At 39.0% G+C, this 14115-nt stretch overlaps 1 protein-coding gene and 1 pseudogene across 1 annotated transcript in view; both read left to right on the top strand.

Annotated features, from left to right (window-relative positions):
• Positions 1-14115, top strand: part of XRCC2 (X-ray repair cross complementing 2) — a 161420-nt gene that overhangs the window by 60049 nt on the left and 87256 nt on the right. The window contains exon 6 of the mRNA XM_023521783.1: positions 9399-9500. The gene's annotated coding sequence lies outside the window, so the exon portion shown is untranslated. The remainder of the gene's footprint in view (positions 1-9398; positions 9501-14115) is intronic.
• On the top strand, positions 8702-8808 carry LOC111730486 (annotated as a pseudogene).

Genomic DNA, 14115 nt, shown 5'->3' with positions numbered 1-14115 from the left:
AGTAAGATAATTTCAAAAAATATAAAGCAAAAATTTAGAGAGCTACACAGAGCAATTGACCACGTTACCATTGTGGCAGATATTTTAATAAACCTGGGAGACCGAGTAGTTAAAATCAGTTAAAGACCTAGTCAGAACAAACGTGATCTAATGAACATATGTAGAACTCTGCATATGGAATAAGAATCCATACTCTTTAAACACAAAAGGAAAATTTATGAAAATTGATCACACGCTATGAAAAAACATCAAATTTCAAAGAATCAATACCATGGAAATTATTTCCCTTGACCAGAAGGCAACAACAAAAAGGATAGCTAAAAAGGTTCTAAATTTAGAAAAAATTTAAATTTCTAAATAATCAGTAGGTCAAATAAGAAATCATATTTGAAATGGGAAAGTGCCAACATATAACTTAAGTTAGAAAAACAAACTCAAAAGACAGAAAAACAGAGTAGAAATTAATGAAATAGAAAACGAAATAGGAACAGCAAAACCAGTGATCAAGAAGAGAAAGAGCTCAAATAAACAGTTTTAAGAATGACCAAGAGGACATAATTATAAATGAAACAGATTTGAGAAAAAAAAATTAACCTTATATCAATAGATTTGAAAACTGAGACAATGAACATATCTTACCAAAATGATCTAATGAAATAGAAAAATGAAAATACTATAATCATTACAAGACTTGAATCAGTAATTTGAACTCTCCCCACAGTCATTTAGGGGGACTTCCAGTAATAACAGGATATGTAATTTAAACAAACTCAGCCGGTAAAAGTAAAAACAAACAAAAGAACTGAATAAAATACAAATATTTGAAGTGTCAAAGAGCTAACCAGCTAATGAAGAATTACTAGGTCAAGATACAGAAAAGAAAGGAAATCCACGTGTCACAGCAGAGAGCATGTTTTTCTTGGTGTCACTGTTAGTAAACTAAACCACTTTCACCAGGAGGACCCTGAATGGTGGTGCCTTAGTGTTAAGGGTGCAGCTGAAGTAAATCAGCCCTTGCACAGATGGTAGCTTGGCCTCTCCTTATGTGGGTGGCTCAGAAAATCACAAGCCTTAAAAACTCATTTAAAAAATGTATTTAAAATTTTTTGGAAGTGGTAAGTATAGCTGAAATAGGAATGGCAAAACATCGATGACTTAAATCTGAGTGACGGGTGTATTATGTAAGGTGATCTCAGACTTTTGGTGTCCCCATGTCTCTACCAAAACAATCTCTGGAGGATGACAATATCATCCTAGGCCTCAAATTATTTCTAAAAGTGAATTTTCAAATGCAGTGTCCAAAATAACATTCTAAGGTAACCTGACTCACAAAATGACCAGTCTCTGAGTGAAAAGCTGCAGAAACAAATGACCCGCCCCACCAAACACACCCACAAATACAGCTGGTACAGATTTAGAATACATGGGAAGAACAACATGAGTTGGGAATGTAGGTAAACGGAGTAAGTGTTTTGCAGGGGTCCCCAAACCCCATCCTGCAGCCAGTACCGGTCCGTGGCCTGTTAGGAATGGGGCCGCACGGCAGGAGGTGATCGGTGGGCGAGGGAGCAAAGCTTCATCTGTATCTGCAGCTGCTCCCCAGCACTGGCATCAACACCTCAGCTCCGCCTCAGATCATCAGGCATTAGGTTCTCATAGGAGCACCGGTCCCTGGTGCCAGGAAGGTTGGGGACTGCTCTTCTAAGGTCCTTACGTTGTCTGGGAGAAGAAAAGGTATCTGTTAACATTAGTCATTGATAAAGAGGTTGCATCTTACGATTTCTAGAATAACTAAAGAATAGAAACAAGAGGTATAACTTTAAAGTAAATAAAAGGAAAATGAGATGATTTTTTAAATCTAAAGAGAAAAAAGAATGTAATACAAGCAGGACACATTGAAAAGACATGATAAGATGCTATTTTAAAGAGACATCTAGACATAATACAGGAAATGATATTAAGGAGATGAAAAAAGTCTAATATAAAAAATATTGAATGCCAACTGTAATTGAAAAATTAAAATGAAAAAAGGTCCATTAAACATCAAGAGAAGGCTAGCATATGTGTAATAGTATCAGACAAGATATTAAGAAGCCAGAGGTATTTTTACTAATAGTAAAGATCAAAAACAATTGATAAAACTTTCAATGTACCAGGATGATATAAAGTTTACGGAAATATAAGCAGAATAGATAAGTTCAGAATCATGGTTGAAGATTTAACACCTGAGTAGTTGATAGAAGTAAACAAAATTAGTAAGGATACTGAAGATGGACAGCACAATCAGCAAACATCACACCACTCATCAAGTGCAGAATACATGATTTTCTAGCATGCTTATAACATTTTTTAGTCACTGTAAACTGGGCCATAAAGCTGTGTCAACAAATGGATCGAAATCACAGTAAGTTTTCCAGTGACAATACAATTAAACCAGAAATCAGTAAAAACAAAAAAATCTACATATTTCAGAAGGAAAAACTTCAAAACGAAACAAGGATTAAAGCTATCACAATGGAAATTAGAAAATCTTTTGAACTCTAATGAAATATCGAATTTGAGTATGGTTAAAACAATGCATAGGGGAAATTCATATCCTTAAACCCTTATATTATTAGATAAAACAGAAGGCTAAAAAAAATGAGCTAAGTAAGAATTTACTTAAAGGTAATGAGCAAATTTAACCCCCCCTCCCTAAATAGAAGAATTTAATAATAAAAGCGTAAATTAATAAAATAGAAAACAAGACAACCAATTGTTGGTTCTTTGATATAGCTAATAAAATCAATAACCCCCTGGCTATATGAAGACAAAAGAAAAAAAGGCCAAATGACCAAATTCAGAAACGAAAAAAGAGACACCATTACAGATTGTACCGATCTTTAAAAGATTTTAAGAATAGCTTTATGCCCTAAATTTTTGAAAAATGATAAAGTGAGCAAATTAAGAGAAAATTAGAGTTTATTAAAACCAGCAGAAAAGGCATTTAAAAAACCTGGATAGTTTGTAACTATTAAAGAAATCGTTACGGACTACTAGTCTGCCATAATGATGAAGTAAACACTTGAGCTAAAGCCAACCCTATTAAAGAAATTGAATCAGAAATTTAAGATCTAAAAAAGTTGCGGGCTGTGATGACTTCACCAATGAGTTCCATCAAACAGCGAAAAAAGAACTTGACATGAACTCTTTCAGTGAATAGAAAAAGAGGATGAGACTTCATTTTATCGAGCTACTAACGCTTTGATGCTAAAATTGGGTAGAGGCATTATAAGAAGGGAAATTATAAGCCATTTTTACTGAGGAATATATGTGCAAAAATGTCAGCAATTCAACAAAACCTAAACAGGATACTACATCATAGCCATGTTGGATTTGTCCCAGGAGCACAGGTTGCTTTAGCATTAGAAAATCAATCAGTGTAATTTGCCGCAAAAACTAGATTAAAGGAGAAAAAGTTAAGATGATATCGACAATGCAGAAAAAGTTAAAAATCCCAAAAATATATTTTTGTTTTGCTTCAAGTTGCAACTTGGCAATCTGAGTCTTAAATTTAATAGAGCAAGGAACCAAGAGTAGCCAAGACTTTTGTAGCAGCTCAGATCTTCCAGGAGGTTAGAAGTGTCAGATGTGAGAGAGGGCGCGGGATTCGTCAGGGAAAGCCTTCAGACTGTGATGCAGGTCTGACGTGAAGACGGAGGAAGGAGGGAGGATTGGCCCGGAGCACCTCGGACTGGCAGCACAGCTAAGAGAAAATCTCAGCCTGACCAGCAGGGCTCCAGTGCAAAGGCTAGAGGTTCCCCCTTGGGCAGAGGTGGCCAGGCCTCGCCAGGACACTGGCCGCTGCCTAGACAGAGCGTGGCCTCCACTCACATGCTACAGCAGGTGCAGAAGGTGAAGTGAAGCTGGAGGCAGCCGGGCGACTGCACCCGCTGCGGCAGACTTGCTCTCAACGGGAGACCCGAGCAACGCACCTCCAAGGCTGCTCTGCGCTCTCACAGACCGAGGCGCGGACTCACCTGTTACGTGGGGAGCTGTGTACCTACAGTGATGAAGGCGCTGTGTGATTGGTAGAAGGATCGACAGAACAGACCAGAGCCCCAGCACAAACCCGCACGTGCGGAGCTTCCTACATGCCAGAAGTAGCGAATCGTGTACAGGACGAACGTTCAAATCATTGCAGCGAAGACGGACAGCGGTACAGGTGGAAAATCTGCAACTAGCTTTCCTCAACATGTATTTTTAAAAATGTATTTCTCTGGTTTAAGACATAAATGTAAAAGCAAAACCTTAAAAACTACAGAAGACTGCATGTGAGAATTTATTTGTGACTTTAGGGTAGAGAAGTACTACAAACAGACACCAAAAGCAATAATCATAATGGGAAAAAAATTGACATTAAAACTTTGAATTTTTATTCACCAAAAGATACAGTAAACAAAGTGAAAAGTTGCAAACTGAAAGTGTATTTGCAGTTCATGTGAACAAATGTTTAATATCCAAAACAAACCCTAAAATTATATAGATAATGCACATATATATTTTTATATGTGTATATTTATACATACAAATCAATAAGGAAAAATGAACGGATAGAAAAATGGGCACAGCATTCGAGGCATTTCACAGAAGAAACAGGAATGGAGAGAAATGCTGCAACGAAGTTCGATCTCACTGCAATTGGAAATACAAATTCAGATCTCAATAAAATGTCGAAATGACGTGGATGACAGCACCTTAGAGGGGGACAGTTCCAGGGGTACTGAAGAAGACGTGTAACAGAGTGAACTCTGGCTCAGCCCTAGAGGCCTGAGAACCACAGCGCTACAGCACTGGGAAACGGGTTTGGGGTTAGTTCATGGCGTTAACCACATGTGCACCTTTAAACCGGTCGGTGTGTATCTTTGAGAAATTCTTGCTTATATGCATCAGGAGAGATGTACGAACATATTTATAATAGCATTGTTTGTAACAGCAAAAGCCAGAATCAACTACAACACCCGTTTTCCATAGAGTGGACAAACGTGGTATATTCATACAGAGAAGCACTCGACAGCATTAAAGACGAAGGCACTACTGCAAGATGCATCTTAGAAACGATGTGGGGTTTTCTTCAAAGATTGTCAAAGAATACATTCATCATGACACCTTTTTTTGATAGCTTTGTTGAGATATAATTCACATACCATAAAATTCACCCCTTGAAAATACACACTTGAGGTTTTTGTATATTCAGAATTGTGCGACTGTTTCAGAAAATTTCCATCCCCAAAAGAAAGCCTGTACCCGTTAGCAGTCACTCTCCGTAACCCCCTCCCCAGCTCCCAGCAAATGCTAACCTGCTTTCTGTCTCTGTGCATTGGCCTGTTTTGGACATTGGTTATAAATGGAATCATACAATGTGTGGTCCTCTGTGACTGGCTTTCATTTAGCATAATGTTTTCAAGATCCTTCCATGTTGCAGCATGTGTCAGTACTTTATTCCTTTTTTATTGTCATATAATATTCGGTTATGGGAATATATTCCTTAAAAATCCATTCATCGGCTGACAGACATTTGGTTTGTGTCCAGTTCGGCGCTATGATGAACAACGCTGTTATGAATAGTCACTTATCATTTTTTACGTGGAGATTCTTTTTAAAATAAGATTCAAAACAAAGCAAGCCTAAACCTGTAAAAATTAGAAAGAAGAGGAAGGGGGCAGCCGAAAGATTTGGGAGTTTTCCAATCAGTTCATTAAAGTTCATTTTAACATGCCTCGTAACTCATATTACAATAATCATAACACACACAAACATATGAATCGGGTGCTTTGGCCGCAACGTTTTGTAAACGTTTGATATCTGGGTGTGTAGACACTAGTCTCTCAACACTGCAGGTGAGGTTTGGTTTCTCAGGGGGCCTGGGTTCTCTTTTCTCGTATAAATTCTTTCACTCCATCCTCGCTGTCCAGACGTGCCCAGCCCTTTAGCATTTTCTGAGTTCTGATGGGTAAGTCAGCCTGTTGCTGAGCTGCTCTTCTCGTTGGTCCACGGACCCACCCCATCCACCAGCTTTCTAGCTTCAAAAATTGTGTCGCTATTGTTTCCTCTCCCCCTTTCTTTGTGTTTATGGGTTTGTACTTTTCCCACTTCTTCTGTCAGGTTTCAGGAAGAATTAGAGGTTCATGGGTATGTTCAACGGCCATGGTTATCCAGAAACGTTATAGTTTAAGCTGATTCAGGCTTTTCTATGGCAGTTAGCAGCGTCCTGACCCGACATTATCAATAGTATCTCCCAGAGAAATATCCTACAATGTGATACCTAATGGCTGTAGCGTATTCCCTCACAGATATGTAATGATTTAACTAATTCTTGATATTTAAGTGATTTCAAATTTCCATGTTTAGTTTTAATAAATAGATTTTAGAATTACATTTGCTGCAACTTCTTCACATTATCACATGTTATCAAAAGAAGGTTTATACCAATTTATACCCCTACTTTCAGTGGGGGAGAATATAAATATCTCTTCACACCTGTAACAACAGGTATTCCATAATTTGTGTATGTCTTAGACCTGATTTTCTAATTATAGCCACTCGTTGGGAAAAATAAACTAAAGAAATAAGTCAGCCATCATCCCACCGTCCAGAGATCTCTCCCGGTAGCATTTGGAGTCTATCATTCTAGACTATTCTCTACACACATACACAGTTTTTTTCAGGTGGTGTTTTGCCTTTTTGTTTTGCTTTGTTCTTTTTTTTCCCTCCGCTTACTGTCCATACTGTTTTATACTTGCTTTGTGTCCTTAATGTGCTGCGGACACCCTTCCGCATCAGAATACACTGACCTAATCATTCCCAAAGCTCTCTATACCGTAGTCCGCTTCCACCACCCCTGTTGGATGTTTAGATTGTATTTTCTTTTAAATTCTCATACATGTAGCTTTATGTAGTCCAATTCCTTCCTTAGATAAATAAACAGATGTTGCTTGGTTAAAGGATGTTTGCTTTTTTCAGTTTTCAGTACGTAAGTATATATTGCCGAAGGTCATAGCAAAAAGAGCCGGAGACAGAGACGTTGGGCAGAAACGTCTCGTCGCTTGCATAACTCAATTCCTGGACTTTTGACTTGTTTGATAATGAATTTCCATCTGGCGAAATTTGTAATCTGCAATTTCAAACTCTTGTTAAACTAGAGAGGCACTTGGCCGTACTTATATTAGTATGTCAATAACATAAGGTTCAGATTTCAGCCATGATGGGAACTGCAAATGGTATGATTTGTGTGAATGCTAACAAATCATTCAATTTGGGAAGTTTGCATCTGTTTTATGTAGATATGTCTAAATTAAGAATATGGATTAATATTTAGGGTATTCTTAGCCCGATGTATTATATTATGTTGTATTCTATTACGTTGCAACTGAAGTCTTGAATTGACATGAATTAACCTATACATCTTCAAAATCGTATTTTGTATGAGCCTGTAATAAATGACCGTATTACAATTCAGAAGCTGAAAAGTGTAGTGAGAGTTGCCATGGGAACCTTAATGTGATATTCCCTTGCTTCCATTTAAATTTCATTTTTAATATTACATTAACATTTTTGCATTTAATGGATAGATATTTGAATTAATATTGAAGTGCCCTCTCTTAACATAAATAAAATATAAGAAATGAAAATGTGATTTTTCTTCCAATGAACAAATGAACATATAATCCAAGATCTTGTAGAAATAACAGCACTTGAGCTTTAAATTATTAGATTCCATTAATTTATTTTGAAGTTTCTTAAAGGATCTCTTTTAAAAGGTTGGGAAATATTTATTGGTAGTCACATAATTCATGTCTTTACATTTCAAATATGGTTCAGAATTTCCGGAAGGCTCTTTGAGGGCAGTTTTGTTCATTGCGCCTTAGTTCATTCTTCTGTATTCTTCTGACTAGATGACCTCCGAGGCCTCCCCGGCCTCTGTCAGTCCTTATTGCTGCACCAGTCCCTTACAGGGTGAGACGCTTCATCTTACTGTGTCCCCAAATGCGGGTTCACTGTAGAAACAGAGATATAGGGCATTTTTTTTATTTCAAAGGATTCTTGACTATACAAGAATAATTGCACATAAGATTATATGTACGTTTAAAATTGAAAAATGTAAAATGTATAGACAACAGGATCTGTGATTGGAAGGAGATCTCAGGTGTCAGGAGTCTGAGATGCTTTCTGACCCACTCCAGCCAACTAGGTCTGTGACTATGGAGATCATTTCATCTCTTCCGTATAAAACAAAAAGACCAGATTAGGACAACTGGGTTTCTTTTCTAACTATATACTCCCTAAAGGAAATTTGAAAATTATGTATCACCTTACATCTTTTGAATCAACATTCAGATATTGGTAAACGGTTTGATTTCTGACATATTAACATTTCAGTATAGAACATTTAGTAAATTTATCCAATGAAATGTACATATCATAGCAACTTGATACCACCCATTTTTTAAAATACAAAAGTAAAGCTTATATTAATACTATATGATTCCACTTATGATGAAAGTAGAAAGTAGAAGCGTGGCTGCCAGGGGCTGGAGGGTGGGCATGGGCAGTTATTTAATAGGGACAGAGTTCCAGTTTTGCAAGATGACTTCTGGAGGTTGGTTGCACAGTAGTGTGAATGTACTTAACACCACTAAAATGCACATTTAAAAATGATTACGTCTACGGCCATGCCACCCTGAACATCTGATCTTTGAAGCTAAGCAGGGTTGGGCCTGGTTAGTACTTGGGTAGGAGACCACATAGGAAGACCAGGTGCTGTAGGCATAAAAAAAAAAAAAAAAAAAAATTAAGATGGTAAATTTTATGTTACGTATATTTGACCACAATTTTAAAATTAAAAATAGATTTTAAAAAGTAAAGCTTGTATAGTATGTTATTACTAGTTTTTTTAAATTTGTATTTCCATTCCCTTCTACGGAATTTTGATTTAATATACTTTGTATGTTTGAAACTTCTTTACTGACTTTCTTGGCCTGATCACATCTGTCTGCAACAAAAATATGCATAGACATTTAAATTAGCAACTATTTTCTCCTGTTACCTTAAGGCTTTAAGTATTAAAGTAAAACACAATTGGCCACAATCTAAATATTTCAAAAATTCATAAATAATGGGTAACACAAAGTAAAATGTGTTGGAAATGGATTTCTTATTAAGGTCTGAAAATTAATTTTAAATATAATAAGTGCATAGTAGCACTAAATAAATGAACAGCATTAGTCAGTTGCATCAGAAAAAAGTTGCCTCAGTTTAAAAATAAATACAGACTTTAAAATTCAACTTGGTGAAACTATAACGTTAACATAAGACATTCACTTACTGTGAGTTGTGAGTGTCTGTTTCTTTCCTTCGAGGTGGGGAAGTTCATCTGCCGGAAGTCAGCATGGGGATTCTCCCGCCTCGCTCTCGGAGTGACGCAAAATACGCCACTGAGGCAAGTGACGTGACTGTGCCGAGTAAGTCTGTTCCCAACATTCAGAACTCTGAAAATGCGCTGTGCAATGGGTCGGTGTTTTCCAGAATGATGTTTACAGATCTGGAACATGCTCATCATCGGGCAGGCGGATGGATGGGTAGGTAGGTCGATATATAAGGTCACCAAACCTTGCCAGTTTATTGCTCATGTGAAGTGTAAGCCTCTGCTGCCTTCAGTATTTTTAACTGATGCCTCTACTCAGTGGTGTTCTTCAGAAGTTATGCATTTTTCTAAGTCATCAAAGATGCTAGAGAGGTCATTAAAAGAACTGTCTTCTCCACTGACCCAGTGGAGATATCTCACCCTTAATGAAAAAGAGGGGAAGCATGAACCCCTGCTGTGGGTTTCTGTTTCTTTGATTAAAGGAACCCTCACAGACACCAGTGTTTCAGATCGATCCCCACTCCTGCCCCCACTTCGCTTTGTGTGTGTGTTGGGGAGTGGGTTAGGGAGGGGGGTGCCTCAAAAGATTCTATACCCAGGAGCAGCATATCGTAATGAGATTAGGTGTTGGTGAGAGGTGTGCCTTTCTTGTGTAAAATGAGGCGATGGACTTTCTCTGGTAAGGTGAGGCTCTGGTGAGGCCTGCCTGCTACAGGTAGATGAGCGTTTGAAGCAGCCGTGGCCCAGCAAGGGCAGGGGCAGTGACGGGCTCAGGCCCAGCAGGCAAGCAAACCAGAGCGGCCAGAATGCTTGGCTGAGGCAGGACGATCTGGAATAACCGGTGGGAGAAGAAATAAGACCAATTCGAGTTAAAATTGAGAGCCAGCTACAGCAGCAGAGGCTGCGTTCTGGTGTGCGTCACAGAGACGGCTGGCCACTGGCCTCTCCCGTTGGGGTCACGCTCTCATGTCTTCCTGTGAAGTGAGGGCGTCCTGTTCTCATAGGAGATGGGACAGCTTAAGGGGATGTGACTGGATGGGAGTGGTGCAAGGGGCTCTGTCACACTGTGCTAACTGAAGTCCGCATGGCCGTGCCTAGTTCTCACACACACACACACACGGTCTCCCCTCGGCCACTTGCCCTCTGCACTCGAGCAACACCAGCAGCGGCTCCTGCTATCCCGTGGTTGTAGACCCAGCCACAGCTGCCGCCACAGCCTCCAGCTCAGGGAGCCCCGTGCGCCAAGGGCAGTGACGGGCCATCTGGGTGCCTGCCCGCTGGCTTCCCCGGTAACTGCCTGGAGAGGCTGGTGACAACTCGGAATGTAGGCGTCCTGTGGGTGATTCTCTCCCTCCCCCTGGGTGGACTGCTCCTCCACGCAGCACTTTCCATGAACCCACTGAGGACTCCTGTGGCACCAGCTGGCCTGTGGAGATACTGTGCCAGGCTCCCAGTGCCCACAGGCTGTGCCCTTCTGCCCCGCCCCAACAAGTTATCAGCATGTCGGCTCCGCCTCCTGCTTTTTTTCTGGGGAACGTGGCCTAAGACAGTGCTTATACAAACATTTTTCTGTGTACCTATAATTAATTCTTCAGACTAAATTCCTAGAAGTGTTATTGCTACTTAAAGGAGGATCATTTTTTGCATTTTTGTAAATTTTTTTTGATGCTCTGATTTTAAGGTAATACCTGTTTATTGCAGGCATTTTACAAAATGAAGAAAATTAAAAGTTATATTAACTTTATTCATATGTATCCTTTCACATATTCTTAAGCGTTATAATACTTAAAATATAAATGTTTCGCTAGTTGATTACAGAGTTCTGCGTAAGGAAAAAAGTGTATTGACTTAGAACTAGATGAAGGTTAAATGTGGGAGATGAGACCCGAAGGTACAGTCTGGGAAAAAACAGAAAAACAAAGATCTTCTTATTCTTTTGTTTTTTAAATCAAAACTGGGATCATACCAGCTGACAGACTTTTATAATGGCTTTTTTCTCACTTAATATTTTGTGATGTTTTTTACACCATTAAATTTTATGTGATTACAGTTTTTAATACCACATGGTATTTCCTGGATCCATAATTTAAGCAATCCTCGGTTGTTGGATATTTCTTTCTTTGTTTTTTCCTTTTAAAAATTGTTTTAAGTGTTTTGAGGACATTCATATAGATGTAATCTTTGCACTACGGTCTAAATATTTTCATAGGATAAATTCTTCACGGTGGAAATGCATTTCTAAAAGAAAGATTATGGAGGGAGGAGGGGAAAAATAAAATAAAAATAAAGGAACAAGCTCAGCAGGGTCGGACCTGGTTAGTACTTGGATGGGGGACCACCTAGGAAGACCGGGTGCTGTAGGCGTAAAAAGTTAAAAATAAGGGATTGTAAGCTGACAAGGTCCTTGCAATCTGTGAGGTCAACCAAGGGTTGCCTCACCTCAAAAAAAAATAATAAAAAATAAAAGAACAGTTATACAAGTGCAAATTCCTTGTAACTGTATGTGAGCGATCTAGGTTATGCATTTGCCAGTCATGAATATCCTCCCGCTCTTTAATTTTTGTCATTCTGCTCTGTGCAAAATGGTATCTCATTTTACTTTGCATTTCTTATTATAGGATCACATATAATTTTGGATGCTCATTGGCCATTTTCTATTCCTTTTGTGACTTGTCCACAATATAGGTCTACTTTTCTTAATTGATATCTCGGTTTGTCACTTACCTTTGTTCATAGTATCACATATATTTTTTCTACATAATTGGAGTCATTTTGAGAAGAAATATTGTAGCAACCCTTCATTTATTTACAGTCATTGCTTTTAGAGAATTTTCCAGTCAAATGAATATTGAGTCCTTCAAGGCCCAACTCAAATGTCCCTTCCTCCATAAAGTCTTCTCTGATTTGCTCTAACTCATGTCTGAGTCACCCGTCCTTTTCCGTGTCCCACCTGTACACTGCCACTTCATTCAGACGTTCCTGTATTAAATATCTGAGCAAAGATATCTCCTCTACATGTTATAAGCTTTAGGAAAGCAGGAACAGCATCTGATTCCTGTTAGGACAGCTCAGGGCCACATAAGGTGTCTGGCACGTAGTATTCATCCAATACGAGGCCTTGAATGGACTCGTTAGCTCTTTACATAGCAGTGCTTTTAGATTTGAAAGTACTTTTCATAAATGTATTTTCGAATTATATATTTGCATATTTTCTTAAGCATAGATTATTGAAAAACTGGGATTTTTGATAAGTGACACTTATGTATAGATAATTTATAGGACTTTGCTGTATAAGACACTGATGCCTTCAGAGATTTATAGCGCTAACGTACTAAATGGCCCAGGTGCTGGTGGATGAGGTATTTCTCTCTAATGGCATCTCGCTGCTGATGTGTGATTATGTGCCCAGCATTCTCTAGATGAGCGATTGTTAGAATTAAATCCAAAATTGGACTTAAATGCCCTTTGATTCTCAGCTGGGTTCCAGGGCGCTGAGGTCGCCATGACCTCTGTGCTCATTGCTATTCACTGGGACATTTTTGTGCCCTATTTCTCTGAGTCTTGTCATTATACAAATCAAATTGTGTTTCCTCAAACTAGGGAATGAATACCTGCTCTAACAATGTTCTTTTATAATTAGTACAATGTCATCTGCATTATAAAGACCCGAAAACTATTCTGGTATGATGTTGGGCCTTTGCCACTACCTTTTGAGAGTTTCTTCTGAGGGTCAGAAAAATTATTCAAAACTTGGAATGGACATGAGAAGTTACTGAGTGTTCTTCCAGCGCTCTGCCTGCTTGTACCTGTGACTGCCTGGCCTTCGACTGGGTTATTGGACAACTCAGTAGGAGCAGAGGTTAATTTTTAGGTTCCTGTCCAGTTAGGCAAATAATTCCTGTCCAGTGAGAAAGAGCCTCAGAGGCTGTGGATTTTCGCCCCGTGGGCCACTGACTAGTTTTACACCTGACCTCGAAGCCTTATTCTTCCATTCCTTTGTTAAATTGTTATAAATGCCTGGCTCTTCCAGTTCTCATTTGAATCCAGTCTTCTGCCATTTCCCTCATGAACTAATGAGTTGAATAAAATCTTTGGCCACATGTTCATTTTACATTTTTATGAGATCATGTTTTTAACCTTTTGACAATTATTCTTTGCCCTAGTGTCGGATGCCCCTTATTTTCACTTGAGCACCCAAGTAGGTTAGGTTGATGGGTAAACGAAAGAATATATTACTACTACTAATAAGAATAAGCCAACTGGTAATCAAATCCCAGCCTTCTTTTTCCTTTCTTCTTTCATTTTGAGTACCTTCTCTGCTGTAACCGAGGAAAGATGGGAGTTGTTCTTCTGGGTGACCCGTCTGCAGCCGTGTTCATGAAGCCCGCGTGTGAGGAGCATAGCCTGGGGGGCGCAGTGTGCACACAGTGGGGTGTTGCCGCCCAGTGTCACGTTATTGTTCTCAACTAGAGTCCTGCTCGGCCAAAGCGGGAGGGAGAAAAATCCAGGAGGAGAACTAGATGACGCTAACACATTAGCATTTTGCCAGATAAATAGACAATGCTTCCTGCAGCATTAGCTAAGCGATCCAGCAATGATCTTTCCTTTACCAGACGGTTAATACCTAGTAAGATAAGACTAACAAATTTAGAATCAGATCTCCGATATGAGTCCTAAGAGAATGTTCTTTTGGGGAAAGCGCTATGCGGATA

The sequence above is a fragment of the Pteropus vampyrus genome, unplaced genomic scaffold (genome assembly GCF_000151845.1).
Source record: "Pteropus vampyrus isolate Shadow unplaced genomic scaffold, Pvam_2.0 Scaffold316, whole genome shotgun sequence".
In the NCBI taxonomy this organism is placed as follows: Eukaryota; Metazoa; Chordata; class Mammalia; order Chiroptera; family Pteropodidae; genus Pteropus; species Pteropus vampyrus.
The sequence above is the reverse complement of the archived record's forward strand: the minus strand, read 5'-3'. Positions and strand labels throughout refer to the sequence as shown.